Raw genomic sequence first — 21,281 nt, 5'->3', positions numbered from 1 at the left:
CTCTATTGACCAAAATAAAGTGGTTCTTAATATTCATTTATTTTGCTTGAGCTGTAAGAAATGAAGTTTCTATTTCACATTATTCATTTGGTGTATCATTTTCTTGAATAGCCTCTCCTTTGAATACAACATTATATCTCATGGCACTGATGAGTTCATTTTAAAATAAACTCTTCTTACTTTGGACATCACATGTTCACAATCTTTACCCCAATTTAACCTTTGTCTCTTTGCCCATTAAATGTCATTTTACTAAAAATTAATGCATTAGATCATTTTGTACATTAACAGCATTTCCAGATAAAATCATAGACTCAATCTTAGCAGGGTAAATTAAATTTAGTCAAGTATATAACAAGCATTCACCAAATTTCAAAACATTCCTAAGAGCCCAATATTAGCATTTCAGATAGTTAAATATTCCTCTGATATTTGAGTCTTCAAAGTGTGGAAAATAGGCCATATATTTACAGAAGGTTAATCTACATCAAACAAGATTTCATATAGAGTAAAATATTTCCTGTAAATGATTTTAAGAGCTATGGATTTTTCTTCATCCCATCTACATTTCTTTCTTTTTTTTCTTCATTTTATTGAAAATTGTATTCCACCTTCATGCTATGGACTTGTGTTCATGTCAGCTCTGTGTTGTATTATTTCAATTAAACAGATAAGCCCACGTAAGTTAGGAAAGGGCAACCTGGCATGTCTTGGTAAAAAGACCTAAATAGATTTACCAGATAGAAGTATCATGGTTGCATTTTCAGCTTCTTTACCATATTTTCCTGTCAGGATCCATGTAATTGGACTTTTATTTATGTAATGGGGGAAAGAATTCATACTTCAAGTAGATGAAATTAACTGCAAAATAAGTACAAAAATAATACTGACCTATCCATCTGTCATATCCTATGATAATTTAGAGTTAAATTATAGAATTTGAAGAATTAAAGCATATTCAAAATATGTGTAATGCCAATTTTAGCTTAAGACTTTATTTAAAATATTTCATTTTGAAGCATATTGCTTCTATTTCTTCTTTCCACACGCACTTTGGATACACACAGTATGGGAACATTGATTTAATGAAGCAGATTATTTTGAGCAGCTGAGTCATAAACTGAGATATTTGGGAAGAAAATGAGTGGTAGACAGTTTGATATGTCATAGCTATTTAAATAAACTTCAAAGTTTTTCCCTTTGAAAGTTTTCACAATTATTGTCAAAAACCACAAAGTAAATCAATATAATTAATGAACAGGAAACTATATAAGTCCCTCTTCTTACTAATTAAAGAGATTACAACCCATATCTAGAACTCACTTCCAAACAAGGCAAAGATGAGAATTCAAGGAGAGTGCAAAACTTCTTAAAATATTTCCTTAGTCCAGGCAAATCATACGGAAATTATAGCTATAAGAATGTTCATGCATTGCTTTGAAAAACTAAGTATAAGAACAAAATTGGAGAGTGCATGACTTTGTGTGGTTGAACCAATTCTAAATTGGATTTCAGAAGGAAAACATAGAGAAGAGAAGACAGAAGTCAAACTGTGGTTAGGATCTTATTCTACCTAAACCAAGTATCAAGGAAAAAAATAGCAAAAATACAGGTTTAGGTAGATAGGTATTATTTGTAAAATACTGTATTAGATATATTTTGTAGCTTATTTTTACCTACTGTATTGATGCAATTTTATCTGTACTGTTTCATAGGTATTCACTTAAAATTATTTTATATTGGAGATTTGCTTTTCAGTTTTCAGTATGTATTGAAATGCTACACAGGTAAATGCTTTTCTTGAAGACACATCTAGTACAAGACTCCATTTACATGTATAATTGTTGAGTTTGGTGTTTACCGTCACTGACACACTTTTCATATTTTTAGGATTAGATGAAAATTACAGACTGTCTAGAGTTTTATAAAACTTTCTAAAATCATACTGTCCATTATGTTTTGTTCCCTCTTACATAAGATTGGGTGGTATCTAGTGTCCACTTAAATTATTTGATAGATAAATGGAAGTATGCAGGTATATCACCTTTATTTGCTGTAAAGAAAATGAAGGTACGTTAAATTAATAGGACATAACAGAATGAGATTTGTTCTCCAGTTATTTTTCTCCTAGGTAATTTCTTCTATGCCTCTCATGCCTGTGAGAGTGAGTGCATTTGTTGTATTATATAAATATATTATGAATCTTAGTCCAAAAGGAAATAATTTTTCATAGTCTATTTAATAGTTCATAAAATCAACTAAATTAAAGAGGCCTCAAATAATGTATCTAAAAATATGAAGGCTTAGGTACATAAGAAAGAAAAGAAAAAAACAAACAAAAAAACAAACAAAGTAGTTAATATAAATGATAAATGCAAAGGCTTTTTGATCCAAGATCAAATTAGTAGGTTCAAATTTTAAAAGTACCAAAAGGAAGATCTAATTTTATGTTGTCTCCACAAAATGCACTTTAAAATATAAATACATAGATTGCTTAAAAGGCTTAAAAGTAAAAGAACATACCAGGCTAATATGAGTCAAAAGAAACCTGGAGTAGCGATATTAATTTCAAACAAAGATTTCTAAGCAAAGAAAATTAGTAGAAATTAGGAGGAGGAATTACATAATGACCAAGGTGTCAATTCTCCAAGAAGACATAACAATTTTTAATGTGCATGTACCTAACAACACAGCATCAAAATACATGAGGCAAAGCTGACAGAACTCCCAGGAAAATAGAAAGATCCATTCTTGTAACTGGAGATTTCCATAACCCTCTGTCATTAGTTGGCAGATCTACTCAGAAGATAAACAACAAGCCAATCAGTCAGAACTTGACATGAATAGCACCTTCAATCAAATAGACATTTGATTAAATGAATCAAATATACATTTATAGATTACTCATCCAATAACAGGAGAATATACATTTTTTTCTTAGGCTCATAGGGAATATACATGAGATAGATCACATCCTAAGCCATATAGCAAAACATTTTTTAAAAGAAAACCAATCATGAAAAGTGTACTCTCAGGAAACAATGGAAATAAACTAAATATCAACAACAGAAAATATTAAAGTAATTGTAAATTAAGCAATACACTTTAAAATAAAACATGTGTCAAAGACAACTCAAAAGAAATTTTAATTTTATTTGGAATTAAAAGAAATAGAAAATATAACATCAGAATTTGTGGGATGTGGGAAAGTCTTGCCTGATGGGAATTCATAGCAGTGAATATATATTTTACAAAAGAAGAGAGATCTAATGTAAAAAATCTAAGATTCTACTTAGGAAACTAGAAAAAGAACTATACGTTAAATCAAAGTAAGCTGAAGAAAATAATGACAAAAAATCATAGCAGGGGGTAGGCCATGGTGGCTCAGCAGGCAGAGTTCTTGCCTGCATTGCTGAAGACCTGGGTTTGATTTCTGGTGCCTGTCCATGCAAAAAAATATATATATATAGTAATAATAATAAAGATATGTATGTATATATCAGGAATCTAAAATTAAAGTAAGAAAAAGTAGAGAATCAATAGGGGAAATCCATGAAACTGAAAGCTGAATCTTTGAAAAGATCAATAAGCTTTTATAATCCTGTAGCCAGACTAATCAAGAAAAAAAGACAAAGAACACAAATTACATATCTAATAAAATAATAATAAGGGAATTAATGAACTATTCTATGCTGCCAAATTTAGTAAGATAAAACAAAAGAATTCCTTGAAAGACACAATCTACTGAACTCACACAAAGAAAAATAGGTACTCTGAATAGGTCTATAACCATTAAAGATATTGCATCAACAATTAACAATATCCCAAAGCAGAAAACGGTAAACTCAGATAATTTAACAGTTGATTAATACGATGCATTTAAAGAAGCAATGATACCAAATTTTTACAATCCCTTCCAGAAATTAGAAGCAGAAGGAACACTTTTAACTCATTTTAATAAGTCAGTATTCTACTAATATCAAAATCAGATGAAGGGCCATGGTGGCTCATCAGGCGAGAATGCTTGCCTGCCATGCCAGAGGACCCGGGTTCATTTCCCGGTGCCTGCCCATTTAAAAAAAAAAAATCAGATGAAGACATTTAAGAAAGGAAAATTACAGACCAATATCTCATGAAAATAGATGCAAAAACTCAATGTAATATTAGCAAGTTCATTCCAAGAATGTGCCAAAAGAATTATATACCACAACCAGGTGACATTTGAAAATCAATTAATGTAATCCATCACAGGCTGGTTCAGCATTTGAAAATTAATTAATTCAATCTATCACATCAATAGGCTAAAGAAGAAAAGTTATATGATCATATCAATAAATGCAGAAAACACATTTGACGAAATCCAACAGCATTCCTGATAAATCTCTAAGCAAATTAGGAATACAGGGGAATCTACCCAACTTATTAAAAAAAAAAAAAAAAACTATAAAAGTCCTAAAGATATCCTTACATATAATGTTGAGAAACTAGATGATTTCCCCTTAAGATCAGGAACAAGCAAAGGATGCTACTACAGCAAGGTTGCAGGAGGCAAGGTTAACAAATAAGTCAATTGTTGAAACCAGGAGACAGGTTTGTTTGTTTTCCACCCAGCACCCCCCTTTTTGGTTTTTAAATGAGAAAAGCCAGGCCTCCAGGAGCATTTTACTAGATTAATGAAAGCCATGGATGGGAATATAATGTTTTGGTGATTGCATTCCAGATTCTTCTATAGAGACATTTGTAACTGTGAAGTTTCCTATATGTTACTTCCTGGATTGGGACTTCGTAAAGCTTCTAAGAAAACCATTTTCATATCATCATCATATCTGCATTTGCTTTGAAGAAGATGACTTAAGAGGAAAGAATTCCTTTGGTATCAGAGAAGATCCAAAGGTTACAACAAAATGAAATTGCTGTGTTCTCTTCAAGCACCATATTCAGATGCAATTTTTAAATTTTTCATCTTAGAAAAAGGAAGACCTTGTCTTCAATGACCTCCGGGCACTTCTGGTTTTCTGTGCTGCTACTATAGATGTATTTTCCATCATGTATACAGGGGCCAGTGCTTGGTCTGTTTTTTCTCATGTGGGAAATAGGTCTAATTTCCTTTGATGTTGCTCTAATATTTGCCCTTTTGTGTGGCTGTTTGTGTGTCCAGAGATAAGGAGAAAAAACACAGGCAAATTACAAAAGGAAGGTATTCATTATGAGTATCCAATGAAAACTTCAATAAAACCCAGGAAGTGGAGTCCTGGTTATTTAAAGAACTCTAGATCCCAAGGCTAATTAGGAACAACATTACCTTTCTCACAGGGTTACCTGGGGAAACCTCTGGAGCTTCAGAAGACACATCAGTGAGAAACCACCCATGAGCCTCATACAGAAGGGCACTTTCCATGATTCACACCTCTGCAATCACCTGTCTTCAGTGGCGTATTTGAATCTGATGGCCATGTGTGTCATACTGTACACAAAGATTTGGTGCCTACAATGACTTGCTGCACAAAATTCCCATAGACAGGGGCCTGAGGACAAGTCTGCACAGGTAGGCAATTATAGGTCATTGCAATGGAATAACAGTTATACTCGTTTAACTGTGGCCATTTGTGGAATATCAGTGTATTCTATTTTTAACGCTGCAGATTCATCATCTGCACCAGAAGATAGTCCAAAGCTGGTGGATGTCACTGTTTCTTAGTGTAGTAAAATAGATTTTACTCTGACAGCTACTTCAACTAAGGCATTCTGGTAGCAGAATGAACCAATGATTTCACTATTGAAGTGGCCTGTGAATTTACAGTGGTGAATGCGCCCAACATTGGACTTTTTATCAATACTGCATACCTCAGGGTGGTCTTGGTGGTGTCCATGGGCTGGATCTGCTCCCAGAAGGCTATGGGCTGCACCTTTTCTAGAATATCTTTTTGTTCTGGTGTGTGATTGTCCCTGTGGATGAGTATTCCAGTATTTCTCTCTTCTCCCGTGCTGTTTCTTCTTCCAATTAGTAAACAAATAAAGGAATGATCCATTACAGGTGCACGTGGGAGGTGCACAGTCCCAAGCAAATACACATCTGACCATCCCAGGGCTGTCTCCATGCCCCTTTTAGATGGTTCCACCCTACACTGTCCACTCAGTCTGTAGTGACTCATCTTCCAGAGCTAACTTAATATAAATAATAATGCATATTAAACTGGTATCATTATGATATAATGTGATGCAGTCACTTACATATTAAATTTTGTATTTAATATATTGTGTACATAGAACATGTAGCATTATTTCAAACATCTTCAAAATAGAAGAGATAATTGCTTGCAATAACATATTCAACAAATTTTTATATGTAATAATTTAAGTGGCAATTTTTAGAAAACTTTGAAAAGGATAGTGTAGATTGGAAAATGGTTTATTTTCCAAATGTTTCCATCCTATTTTATAATGTAAAATAAGTGAGATATAGGCTATAGGATAATAATTTTGGAAGGTGTATTTACTTTGGTGTGCTATTGAATTACTACTGATACATGAGTTCATAAGTGCTCTCATTGAAGAATTTGTTCAAATACTGTGCATAAGTTATGTAGCATAGCATAATTTCTCTTGCAAATATTTTAAATTGTAAATTTTAATGGTGTGCTTCTACATATATACAAATATATGTATATATATATATATGTATACATATATACAATATATATATTGTATGCTGTATAGCGGGGTCACATTTCATTCTTTTTCCATGTGAGTATCCCATTATTGCAGCACCATTTATGAATTTTTTGTTTGTTTCGCTTGGGAAATGCATCCCATATACTTTTTTTTTTTTTTTGTCATGGGCTGGCTCCGGGAATATAACTGGGTTTCTGGCATGGCAGGCAAGAATTCTGCCACTAAGCCACATTGCACCACTCACATATATACTTTTATTGCGCAGAATTTTAGAAATTATCAAAGAATCAGGGGAATAGTTTCCAGTATAGTATTTTTCACATTGTTTGGCTCATCTTCTTATAAATAACTGCCATTAACCTGAGATATGGTAATCAGGCCCTGAGGCACCAATCAGCCATCACATACAAGTCACACAGGGCTCCTCTTCCACTAGCACCACCACCATCCTCACTGCCACATACCAGATATTGGTCAATCCTGCCATGCACCCTCATTCTATCATCAGTATAAAGAAAGTACACACTCAAGGATGTGTGATTAAGCATGGCATATCAAATACAATGAAATTTTCATCCCTATTTTCCCTTGCAGCTGGAAGTACACTATTTTGTCTCAAAGTATTAAAGCAAACAAATAGGCTTTTTATGTGCTTTGATACTCTAGAAATTCAGGGCGGATGAGTTAAGATGTTGGCCTGTACACAAGATTTGAGAATAACCTGAGGCCTTTACTACGCACTACTGTAGCCCCATAAGGTTCTCATTTTGAATACTGTGAGGGATAAAATTTGACTCATCTTAGAGCCCTAAACTATGGAAATGCTGCTGGAGTTTTTCATATTTACAACCTATTTGTTCAGTACTTCATTTCAATTTTCATAAATCAATCATGTTAAATTTATAATAAAAATGCCTGTATTAGGGTTCTCTAGAGAAACAGAATCAACAGGAAACATTCACAAATATAAAATTTATAAAAGTGTCTCACGTAACCATGGGAATGCAGAGCCCAAATTCCGCAGGGCAGGCTGTGAAGTCAATGGTTCTGATGGAGGGTCTGGATGAACTCCACAGGAGAGGCTCGCTGGCTGAAGCAGGAAGAGAACCTGTCTCTTCTGAATCCTCCTTAAAAGGCTTCCAGTGATTAGATTAAATATCACTAATTGCAGAAGACACTCCCCTTGGCTGATTACAAGTGGAATCAGCTGTGGATGCAGCTGACGTGATCATTTTTAATTCTATGAAATGTCTTCATTGTCACAGACAGGACAGCACTTGCCCAACCAGGCCAACAGGTTACACCACTTAGCCAAGTTGACACATGAACCTGACCATGACAATGACACTCAAAATAGTCTATTTCTGTTGCATATACCAGCAATCAACAAGTGGAATATGAAATTAAAAGCACAAAACCATTTACTTGGAACAAATAAAATGAAATATTTGGGTTTACATTTAACAAAGTATGTTCAACATTTATATGAAGAGAATAACAAAACTCAATGACAGAAATTAAACATCTGAATAAATGGAAAACAACCTATGTTCATGGATAGGAAGATATTATTAAGCTATGAAATTTTCCAAAATTGAACTATAGATTCAATGTAATCCCAATCAAAGTTCAAACAAGTTATTTTAGATATTAATGAACTGACTCTAAAGTTCATATGGAAAGACAATAGACCCAAAATAAAAACATTGTACAAAAGAACAAGCTGGGAGGACTGACACTATCCAACCTAAAGAATTACCATAAAGTTATAGTAACAAAGGCAATTTGGTATTGACAAAATAATAGCAAATAGATGAATGGGATAGCACAGATTCCAGAAATTGAGCTGCACAAATATAGTCAACTGATTTTTGGCAAGGGTCAAATGCTGTTCAAAAGAGAACTAAAAGCATAACAAAATAAAGAGAAACATATTTAATTATGTCAAAAATTATTTACACAAGTTTATTCATTTCCTAAGAGATATTCTATTGAATTAATGTGAGTCTAATTATGAGAGGACATCAGGAAAATTATGACAAGAAGAAACTTATACACTTAAATTTAAATATTTAAAACAGAATTTATTTTGAGTGTTGAATGAATTATGAGCTTCTGTGGCGATAGGTTAGGAATTTATAAAAATATTATTTATTAATTATATTTTGTGGCTAATTGAAAAACTGGAATTAGTTACTTTGATGTGTTTCTAAGAAAAAAATAACTATTGCTTTTGGATGCATATTTTATGTGATAAGCTTTCTGTGTGTGTGTTTTAATTTGTCTCGTTTAAGAATAATAATAATGCTTACTTCAATTATAAATAGAAATATGTTCATTGATGAAATTTGGAACTGTTCTCAAGAAAGAGATTTGATCTCACCAGGACCTTAAGAGAAGAAGGATGGTTGGCAATCATGCTTTGCCCCTGGAACCCTTGTGAGAAAGACTTTGGGTGTGAGGCATATACTTCCTTTAATGTCATTGCCCTATTTTAGCATTTTCCTAAAATTAACTGTCATTTTCAGTCTTTTGAGAATAAAAAATAATATGTAATGAAGCATTACAGAATTTATATTTGTAATCTTCAGAACTTTCAGAACCATTTAATTCACAAGTTTCCAAGTGGCTTTTGTCAATTAAAGACCTAATAGACCACATTTTTTCTCTGAAATTCATACCTTGTACAGCTTCCAAAAAGAATGTACTTCCATTATATGTGAGTAAGAAGAAAAAAGGTTTATTTTTTTTCTCTGATAACAAAACTTCGTTCTATGGATAACAGGTTTGCTATTTACTGGCTTGTTTGAATTCCTCCCATTTCCTGTAGCCTCAGGAAGAAACCAGCAGCATATTTTAATAGTTTATAAAAATTTTAGTATATCACCAGTATCTCTCAATAGTTAGTGAATAAACCAATAGATTTCTTTTCATGATGAATGAAACAGAATGAAAGCAGCAAAGGAGAGAAAGAGAAATAATGATGAAATAAACAAACCTGACATATATTGATTATAAGTAAACATTATATAAAACACATCTGACTCACCTGTTATATATAAACTGGATAATGTTGGAAATTTTAATATTTTAAAGTAGCTTTTAAGGTATAATGAAGGTGTTATAAGAATGATATAATTCATCTAAAAATTGTACCTGCTCTTAAATTTTAAAAAGTACATTAAAAAAATTATGCCCATTCTTGAGCCTGCTAGGAGGCGCTCTTCTCTTTCTAATAGAATGAAGACCATATGGACAATCAGACAAGTATATACAAGACCTGAAAACAGGCCCTCTAGAATATTTACTTTCAGTACCTTCCCTTATAAGTGAAGGGTATCTGGGGAAAGCTACTGGATGAATTAGAAATTTTAAAACACAGGTGTATTTCAGCAAGATTATGCTCCAATTAAAGATCAGTAGACCATAGATCAATTAGTACTACCCTATGCTCACTTCTCCCAGTCTATTTGCCTTGTCATGAACTGTGCCCTCTGGCAAGAGAAATTACATGCTTGAAATCCAAGAAAATTTCAAGAGCTAGTGTGTTCGTTATTCCAGAGTAAGACCAGAGCTATGGAACATAATAATATGCTAGAGAAAGAAAAAAAAAAAAACACCTATATTTCTTTTAAACAAAACTGTATCAATTACATTAAAGGAAAATAAGGATGGCTTAGGTTGATAGGAAAGTAAAAGTAAGACTAATACCTGCCTGGTGATTATTGTAAAGTCTTGACTCATATTACAATTCAGCAATCACTACTTAAAGTGTACCCCAAGTTAAAAACTGAGATTACTTTAGGTTCTAAAACATGGTTTCCCTTATGTAATTGTATTTCACATAAGTGAAATTGAATATATTATTGCCTAACTCACTTGAAATAAGGAATATAATTAATTTAAATCAAATGATTTAATACTAATGTACCTACAAATTGGCACATCTCAATCTGTGTCCCATTGCACAATTAAATATGTTGTGCCTTATTTTAACTGATGAATCTTAAAAGAAAAATATTTGTTAAAGATGCTAGCAATATGTGCCCAAATTTTTACCTTTCTTTCATAGTATACCTACCTAAGAGCCTATTCACTGAATTTAATAACTATATAGAAGGAAAAAAAAGTAAACTCATGAAGGGGGAATTTCTTAAAATACCCAAGTATTTTCAGAAAAAAAGTAATAAGTGGAGAGGTAAAACAATAAACCTTGATTAGGGGTAAACCACGCATGTGCAAAATAACCCCTACTTAGAAAATAATACAATGACTAATGTGAATGATAAAAGCAGAGAGTTTTGAAAATATTACTGAGGAAGTGATCACCGTGGATTAAGGTTATCAGCAAAAACAATATGAAAATACATTGAGTTCGTGCACATTCCTGAAACATGAAAGATAGGAAAGCACGTGAGCAACAACTGGAACAATCAAATCAATCTAAATGGCATAAGGATTAAACAAATATTTGAAAGTTTTTTTAATTATTTAGATAAGTCAAGGGGCATTATACATTTTTGACCATAAGTATAATATGGTAAAAATTCATTTTAACAGGGATTGTTGTGGCACCTGAAGACTTTTGAATAACTGAATCTATGCTATATAAACAAAAACTCTTTTAAAGTTTTATCAAAAGTGGTAGATATATTCTATCCATACAAGGTACCGCTAAAATATAAAAGCACATTTGTGTTCAAGAAAAGTGATTGGAAAAAAAACACTGGGTTAAATTACCCAAGAGAACAGGGGGTGATAAGGGAAAACTGAATGGATCTGGGAAAAATGTGAAAGTCTTAAACATATCAAGGAATGAAAGGGCAATACAAGAAATTATAAATAAATAAATAAAGGTTTCATAATCTTAATTAACATTATTCCAGCAGTGCATAAAAAAGATAGTTTGAATTGGCCTATTGATATTTATTTTAAATGCAAGACTGTTTCAATCATTTCAAAAAACATTTGACATCTCTAAGACAGTACCCACTTCAATGTACCAATTACTGTATTAAGGAAGGCTAAAGATGGTAGCAAATAAGCCCAAACTTTCAGTAATGAGACACATATTATTGGAGACCATAAAGTAAATTACTACTCAGTGTTAGTTCCTCGGTGTTCTAGTTTGCTAGCTGCCTGAATGCAATATACCAGACACGGAATGGCTTTTAAAAGGGGGAATTTAATAAATTGCTAGTTTACAATTCTAAGGCTGAGAAAATGTTCCAATTAAAACAAGCTTATAGAAATGTTCAATTTAAGGCATCCAGGAAAAGATACCTTGGTTCAAGAAGGCTGATGAAGTTCAATGTTTCTCTCTCAGCTGGAAGGGCACATGGTGAACATGGCTTCTTGTGGCTCTACAAAAAACAGACTCTCTCCAAAATGTTTCCTCTTTTAAAGGATTCTAGTAAGCAACTCCACCTTCAGTGGGTGGAGACACACCTCCATGGAAATCATCTAATCAAAAGTTATCACCCACAATTGAGTGGGTCATCTCTCCATAGGAACAGTCAAAATGCTCCCACCCAGCAATACTGAATGAGGATTAAAGGACTTGGCTTTTCTGGGATCCACCACAGATTCAAACTGGCACACTAGGTAATGTATACTTACATAGAAGCAACTGTTTCCTTCTCTTGATCAAAACATATATCTGTAGTCCATTCGTTTCTGTTTGTTTCTGTTTGTTTATGGATTCCAGATGCCAAAAAAAAAAATTTTTAAATCTACAGGACACTGCAAGCAGAAGAGGCAATAATCATTGTCAGGAAGATGAATCATCTTTTCTCTTATAATCTCTATTTAAAATTACTTTATGATTTATGATATTGACTTGGCATAGTCTATAAAATCAGTGTTTTCATTACTATTGTTCTCATTATTGTTAATTTAATTTAATTTAAGCAAAAGTCTCAGTGAGACAGACCACTGAGTTTACGAGTAAAAGTGAAATCTTTGCAAATCTACCTAATAATAACTCTAACTGATACATTATGGTTATAGAAAAAGTTTTATTATGCATTACTCTGTAATCTACGTTTAGACTTTTACAGTACATAACAATTTTAATTCCACTAATTCAGGTCATATATTTGAAATAATATGAAATAACTCATGCAATTGTGGTATTTCTTGTTTTTAAAAACTTAAAATATATTTGACATTTATTTTATAGATTTGTCATAAGAACAAATCTTATGCTGCCCCTATGACAAAACCAAACAATTCACTATTGGATCTCTTTAAGATCAGCAATAAAATTACGTATAATTTACTTCTCACTAGAGACAGTTTTAAAGTTTTATTATCTTTAATCATAAATCATTTCTTACTGTGGTAAATTCGTTAACAAAAGGTCAACAAACTTCCAGATATTAAAGTCTACTTTAACTTTATATATCACAGCTCAAGTTTGAGTAACTTACCATTTTTTTAGGTTTTTATATCTACTTCTTAATAGTGAATGACTCAGAGCATTCAGTTAAGTGTGAATTATATTTATATTTAAGTAAATTTGCATGCAATATTAATTGTTTACATAGACATTATTTGCTCCTTTCTTTTTTGATATTTTCAAAAAAATGGATGAATTTGTATAGACTATTAAATAGTAGTTCAGACCATTAAAACATAAGCTTATAAATAATTATTAATAGTTCCCATCCTATCCAAACTTTCTTACATTTTGATTAGGGGATCTTACAATGAAAATCATCGAATACTTCGTTATACTAACATTTATTGTTTATTGTCTGTGTGACTTAATATGTGACGTATACTATTCTTTAGAGGAAGTATCTTCTACCCTTACAAGATTATAAAGTAAGCACTATTATATTCTCTATTTCACAGATGAGGAAAATGAACAACAGAACGGTTGATTTGTTTTCTTATAGCCAACCAGTTTGTGAAGAAGTCCAGATTTGAAGGCAAACATCTTAGCAGGAGGCCCAGGCCATCTGCCCTCTCGTTCACAGAGCGTTCTACTTTCTTCTCAGATGTCAGATATAACAGACTCGCACAAATAACTTTGGCTAAGAATTTTACATGTCTGTTCCCCCTACCAAGTGAGAGACAAAAACCAAAGTAACTGAAGGTTTCTTTATTTACTGGGAATGTTGTAAATAGTACCTGTGTTACATGAACAAAATATTAATCTTAATGTCTCTCAATCTCATTATTTGTAAATTAGATTTTAATTATGTCATAAGTAGGTAAAAACAACAGAATCTGAAAATTTCTGTGGAGACAAAAGCAGTAAATATTAATAGGTCTTTCAATAAATATTTGGTTCTTGACATGCTAGGGATCTAACAACTGAAAAACTCAATTTTTCAACATATAGACATATAGACATGTCTATATGTCAACATATAGATATCTAAGAGATAGTTTGTGTATACAAACATTTCTTTGCTTACTAGCTTAGTAAATGGCATCAATATCACCAAAAGACATCTGTTTCTCTTTAATTCCTGTTTTCCCCTTCAAGTGCCACATACATTTGCCAGTACTTAGTTTAGTTCTTCTTTATTGATGATAGCATATCTTTAATTACTTTACCACAGAGATCAAATCTAGGATCAAGGTAAAAGATATATCCAGGATAAGAGTGAAAGGAATTCCCAGAGTGACAAAAATGTGCACAGGATCTAGGATAAACTGGTCCTACTCAGAGCAATTTGGAAAGTTATTAGAGAGAGCCCCTGGGAATTATTAAATCTCAGAATGCTGCATCAGAACATTTTGAAAGGATGTCAGGTGGTTGTCAGGGAGTTGTATCTGAATTTGTGATAAGCACATTTTAAATGAAAAGCAAATAAAAAAGACACTAACAGTGCCTTAGGGAAAATAAAAACTCGTGCAGAAAATAAAAGAAATTATTGTTCACTACAAAACTGAGCTTCGAGAAATATTTACAGATTCATAAAAATTGGAAACAATGAATACTGAGTTAAACAAATATGGGATGATGAGGCACTGGTGGAGGTGAATGTTTTTGAAGAAGGGAAAAGGAAAGAGAAACCTCCTTTTTGATCATTTGTTACTAGTGTCTGAAGCTAAAAAATCAATAAATATAATTGCAAACATGTTATGTAGATACGTGAAGAAAAAGTGTAAAAGACTCAACAGAACTTTTGTTGTAATAGTTTGCTTCTGGCAGCACTGAAAGGAAAGGGGAGTGGCTGGTTCTCAAAGCAAACATCATATAATAATTTGATTCATTATATGCCTGTATTGTGGTGACTTACAAAGAAGAGATGAACCCCCACCCACCCAAATTGGGTTCGAGCATGGAGATTGATGAATCCACTCACAGAACAAGAGGATACGAAGAGATTTACTGATCACTTAAATCTTTCTGAGGGGAGAAGGCACCCATGCCAGTATGAAAACGGCTCCTGTGAAGGAAGGGTCAGTGAGAGTGTGGGACCCAGGAAGAGGGCGTGCTTGGTGTGAGCTTCTCCCTTGTGCCCCGTGAGGGAGCTCATGGACTTTCTTACTGACTTGCTCACATGTGGGGTTATAGAAAGGGAGAGGTGGGGCCTGACATCTGTCAATGGTCAAACTTTAAAAATAAAATCATACTTTTAATTATAGCATATATAATCTTGGCATATATATGTATAATGCTGAAAGCTAAAGAATCTAGAAGTCAGATGTAGCTGATGCTATAAACAAATTTGCTGCCCTATTGCTGCCCCTAATGAAATAAGGGGTGGATAATTAATGATTTTATATGATATGTAGCTCTCGGTAAAAAAAAAATCATGAAAGGCCTCTCTTAGATTTCAAAATATAAAATTCATTTATATTGTAAAGGTGGTTCCAGCAGACATAGGATGCAGATTGAATGGAAAATCAGGAATATAACCCATTCTCTTAGTAGATTCAATTTACTTATGGAATTGCATACACAGTGTATATACAGGCAAGTTTGTAGCATTGAAATATTAAAACCACCTAGATGTCAAACATCTGAATTTCCGTAGTTTAATTATTCTGCCACTCAAATATTATTTATTGAGCAAATTATTTGTGATGGGCATTGTTCTAGATGGTAAGAATATAGTAACAAACCAAACACATTATAGTAGGTTGTAGGATAGAATATGCCGAAGCCATTCATGTCATGTCATTTTTTTTTGTCTTATGTGTCATGTAATTTTAAAACATTTAATATATGGTGAACTTATGTATTTCCATACTACAATTTCATGGTGTAATTTGCATTAAGAATTTAATAGCATTCCTATGCTCATGTGTTCCCATCCACTCAGCCTACAAAACCACAAATTGTGGTAGACTTGTGGGTGATTTTTCTATTATTCAATATACATTTCTGTGCTTTTATTCTAAATTTGTAACTTTTTTATATTCAGAAAAGAAATTATTATGTATGCAAATGAGTGTACATATACAGAGATATTTACTTCTCTATGCATATGCCTGTATGTTTCTAGCATATTATAAAATGTCTTGAGTTCAACATAATATCCCCGCCAGTGGCAATGTTTGTAGTGTAAAATAAAAATGCATGTAATTATAAATTTGTTTTGCTGAAATGCTCAAGCTGAATCTCATTTATAGCTAAACCATGACACATAAATTTATGCACATGAAACTTTCTGATTGTATCATGAAATATTTTATCTCAATGAATAAAATTGATAAATATGTATAACAAAATCAGCTTTTATATTCTCAGTTGCGAAAATTAGGTTTTTGGCGTTTTTGTTTTTTCTAGAAGTATTCAATTATTCTCGTCCCACAAAGACAAATGTGTTTATAGTCCAGAAACTATGTTTAGCATGTATAAAATCAATATACACATAGACCTGTTTTAAATTATATATTCAAAAAATAGGTAGTAATACATAAATCTATTTATATAATATGCATATATTTCAAAATACATGAATATGTGAATTTTCTATAATTTAAAGGCCTAAATAAGCTATAATTTTAAAATATTTTCAGTTTTAATTTTTACTATGGGAAATATTGGTAGTATCCACATTAACTTAAAAAAAGAATTATTTGATATTCTCAATAATTTTTCTAAGTACAAAGGCATTCTGAGTCCAAAAATTTGAGAAACATAGTCAGAGTGTCCTCCTGTGAGCCTGGGTTCCTCCTCCCCATGGAGAACTCATTAGGGTTGCCTGACCTGTTTTGATTCTTTTTCATGCAATGGAAGCAAATTCTTAGTTTTAGGCATTTTTCCTTTAAAATATTATAATAGTGATCTTTACCCTTTCTGTTGTCACTGCTGTTATTGTTAAGAGTGAGGTTTAATTGTTCAAGTTAATATTTTTTTTAGCTAGATTTGTGATCGAAGTCAGTGGTCTGTGGCTTTGGGAAGATAGTTTACTATGTGCTTGCACAGTTTGCTTACAAAACTGTATTTGTAAATATGGAGACCAATTTTAACACTTGGGAAGGGCTCAAATAAGATTAATTGTACTTTTCTTTTCTCTACTCAAGAGAGAAAATTCCAACAGAATAAAACTATTTCCATGCCATAGCAAGAGAGAACCTGTTGAAGTTTTGATTTCTCCTTGTGACCAGCCTGGCAATTTATGCAAACATTAATCCTTTTCCCAAGTGGGAATTTGACAAGCTTTGAGTTCCTGTCCTCTTCAACTTTCACTTCAATTTACTAAATCCTTTGAGGTTTTGTAATAACAGACTTCCAAGAGATTTTATTGTTAGGGGATTTTCTATAATGTGTTAACACTGTATTTTTTTTTCAACACTGCATTTTATTTCAACTAACTACAAATATTTTAAATAGGGTGAGCAAACTAAGGTAAAAATTAAAGTCAGTTACCTTGAATCTATGACTAACCAAAACAGTAAAGTTTTTCCTGCGAGTCAAGTTTCATTTTAGTATAAAAGTAAAAAATTTCCTTACTGATTTTTAAGATCATAATACATAGTTACAGGGTGTTTTAGTATACATAATTACGCAGATTCTGATCTTTGTGCATGTGCTTTCATTTTTTTTTTAAGTGACCCTTTAAATCCCTAAAGTTTGGCTGTCAGTTAAAGGATTGTGTCAGTGTATGACTTCTTTCCATATGTTTCTCCAAAACTGTAAAATCTGTTGGTGAAAGTAGATTTACAGTTACAGTAGTTTGTTTCTAGTCTGCATGAGCTTTTCCAACTTTTCAGAAATCTTGTAATCATTCTCTACCTTTTGGTAGCTTAAAATTTAGATTGAAATACATGGTAATTAACCAATGATAGGCAAAAATATGTGATACATTTAAGAGCAAGTCTTAAAATCCAATAAACTAGCTGAATGTGTTTTAGTGAATGTGCTGCCCTGATGCTGTATAACTTGGGCTTTGTGATACAAGTGTGCCTCACGTTTCTTCAACAAACTCTTATAACCATGTAGAATGTGGATATTTTCTAATATTTCATATATAAACTTCCTTATGAATATACATGTGTTTTCTTTGTCTGGTGTCTGTTTTCATATTTGGATTTTTTTAAATTAAAAAAATCTGAAGTAGGGGCGGGCCGCGGTGGCTCAGCGGGCAAGAGTGCTTGCCTGCCGTGCCGGAGGACCCCGGTTCGATTCCCGGCCCCAGCCCATGTAAAAAACAAACAAACAAACAAAATATAATAAAACAAGAAAAATGTTTCCCTTTCTTCCTTCCTTCCTTCTCTGTCTTTCCTTCCCTTCCTCCCTCTCTCTAAAAAAAAAAAAAAAAAAAAAAAAAATCTGAAGTAGTTAAGTCTAAAAATTAATTACTTTTGTAGTTCTAATTCCATCTTATATCTTCCATTTTGCTTTTTTGGGTTATATTGTCTCCCCATTTTACAAATAAAGAAATTTGGAGAAGACAGGTTAAGCTCACTGTCTGAAAACTGCTGGAAACACACCTATAGTAACGTAAAATTAGGTTTATCAGTTTGCTGCAGAAAGAGAGAACAAACATCATGGGAACTGTGGGGAACTGCAAAACGGGCGTAGAGTAAAGTACTTACAGAATTTGAGGGTCTAGTGTTAGTCAAGGATTAACTTGACATGTGTTTTAGAAAGAAAGCAAATTGCTGGAACAGTCTATAGACTTATTTTAGAAAACATGAATCTGTGGAGAGACACTATTATTTGGTTTTTCTGTTTTCTTATCTCAGAAACTATGGTCCATAAGCCGGCATGAAGAGAAGTTCACTTTTTCTCTCATGGCTCGATATGGTTTGGTAATATTTGCAAGTTATAGTTTCTAATATCTTCTTAGATCTCCCCTCACAGCTTACGTGCTAGCAGCAGTATTTTTTTTTCTCTTATTAGATATGAAATATTATTTCCCAAATTTTAAGTATAAAGAAACTGAGGTAAAGGTATGTTAAGTAACCTGAGTGAATTCATACAACTAATAAGAAGCTGGATTAGGTTTGATACTGAAGAGAGGTGGTGAATTCTCTGCCTGATGTGCACAAATGACCAATTCCTGTGGCAGTGGGGTTTCAAAAAGAGAAAGAATTTATTGCTAGACACAAAGCAGGAGAGCAGATAGTCTATTGGCCCAAAAATCTGCCTTCCTGAGTCTAGGGAGTTCAAACTTGTTATGGATTCTATCAAGGGGAGATGAAGTAATTATAATTTCAATAGTAAGTATAAATGGAGAGATAACAGGGACTGAAACTGCTGGAATCCCTTAATGGTTGGTTTTGAGCTGAATCAACTTCCTCCATTAGCATTAGGGCATTTTCCCTTACCAATTTCTAAAGTAAGTTAAAAAAAAAAAAAAAAAAGAATAAAGAAAATACCAGTTTCTACACACAAAGGCAAAAGAAAAGGGCTTTTTGCAATCATTATCAGATATCAGGGCCATGGTCACAGTTCAGAGATCTCAGGTACTTCCTTTCTTTCTGCTGTAATATACCAGAAGGACAAAAGAATATTTATATAATGATTCAGTGGCATGATCACTCATTAGATCCTAAAACTTTGGTTACAATTCCTCCCTGTCATTTGATAATTCCTCTATATTGAGGGATATCTGGATGACAACTGCTCTGGATTTTTTCCTACTGAAAAGAAACATTAGCATTGTGGGGCAAAGGAATGAAACTGATGCTGTTCTTGGAGAGGCCAGTACTTCTGGGTTTCAGCGCTTATCTGGAATAGGAACAATTCAGAATTCTTAACTCTCTGAAAAATAAATTTAATAAGTAAAACTTTTATAGAGGTCAAGGTATCCTTTCAGGTTTCCAAGAATACTGTGCATCAGGGCTTGCCGTACTGTGACAGTTTGCAATATCTGTCTGAAATTTACATAAAAGTAACTTTCAAAATGACTTCTTAACTTGGTTGTAAACTTCTAAGCCACTGAAATTCTATTTATTTGTTTTCCTACTTTTGGTCAACCAATCTCACCATACAAGGGACAGGCTCAGACCTGAGCATCATGTCCCACATTATCAGGGTCAGGCTCATCCCTGAGAGTCATGTCCCACATTGCCAAGGAGATTATCACCCCTGGAATTCATGTCCCATATGGGGGCAGGGGGGGAGGTAGTGAGTTTATTAGCAGAGTTTGGCTTAGATAGAGAGATTGCATTTGAGCAATGAAAGAGGTTCTCTGGGTGGAGGCAACCCTTAACCATTAGTTATAAGTAGGCTTAGCTTTGCCATTAAAGAAATAAATTTCATAAGATCAAGTTTCGGGATTGAGGGCTTGGTTTATTAAATTGGGAGTTCATATTACTAAGAAAATAGGAATTCCTCAGGTGGAAAAGTTTAATATTGTCACTTTTTCTCCAGTGCCTCAAGGAACTTTGCAAATACTTTTTCATTTTCTCCCAAAATACCCTGATATGCATCAAGGTATAAGAGTAACTTGTACAGAATATTAAGCTTTTTTTCCTTATTTTAGGTTCCATGTCAAACAAAGCTGAATCATGTTGTTTAAATAAAATGACCAGACAGGTTAAGTTAAACAGTGCATAGAAAATTAAAATTTTAGACTAAATAAACATTCTCTTCTTTTGATCTCACACAGAAGTTAATTTTTTACAATACAGGCAATAGTATTTTTTTTACCTGGTATTCTGAGTTACCTTAGTCTTAACCAGATCAACTTCATTCACATCTCTAATTGAAATCTGATCTCTTTTTTATGTTTTTTTTAACAGTTGCTGCATGGAATATTTGTGATTTTCAGAGCTGGATAACTCTAATTCAGGGTCTCAGGTGTCACACAGATACCTAAAGTTCCAGGAAATTACCAGGCTATGAAGAGAACAAAGCACCTCAAAATGTAAATGTGATTGCTGTAAAGAGATTAAAATTCATACTCTACTTTTGTTATAAGCATTTTTAAATGAAAATGTTGTAGAAATAAAAATATTTGACAGTTGTTTTATATTGGGGTCAACCACAAACCATAACAGAGGCTTTCTTCTGTTTCTCTCTGCTGGTCTGAAATTGTTGTGCACCTCAGAAAAGCCATGTTTTCTTTCCTAATCCAATCTTGTGCAAGCAGGCCTATTGTTTAGGGCAGAAACTTTGATTGGATTGTTTTCTTAGGAATATGGTACACATGGTTGTGGGCATGACCTTTTGATGAGATGGAGATGTG

Source organism: Tamandua tetradactyla, chromosome 4, assembly GCF_023851605.1.
Source record: "Tamandua tetradactyla isolate mTamTet1 chromosome 4, mTamTet1.pri, whole genome shotgun sequence".
NCBI classification, from domain to species: Eukaryota; Metazoa; Chordata; class Mammalia; order Pilosa; family Myrmecophagidae; genus Tamandua; species Tamandua tetradactyla.
Note: the sequence above shows the minus strand (reverse complement) of the source record.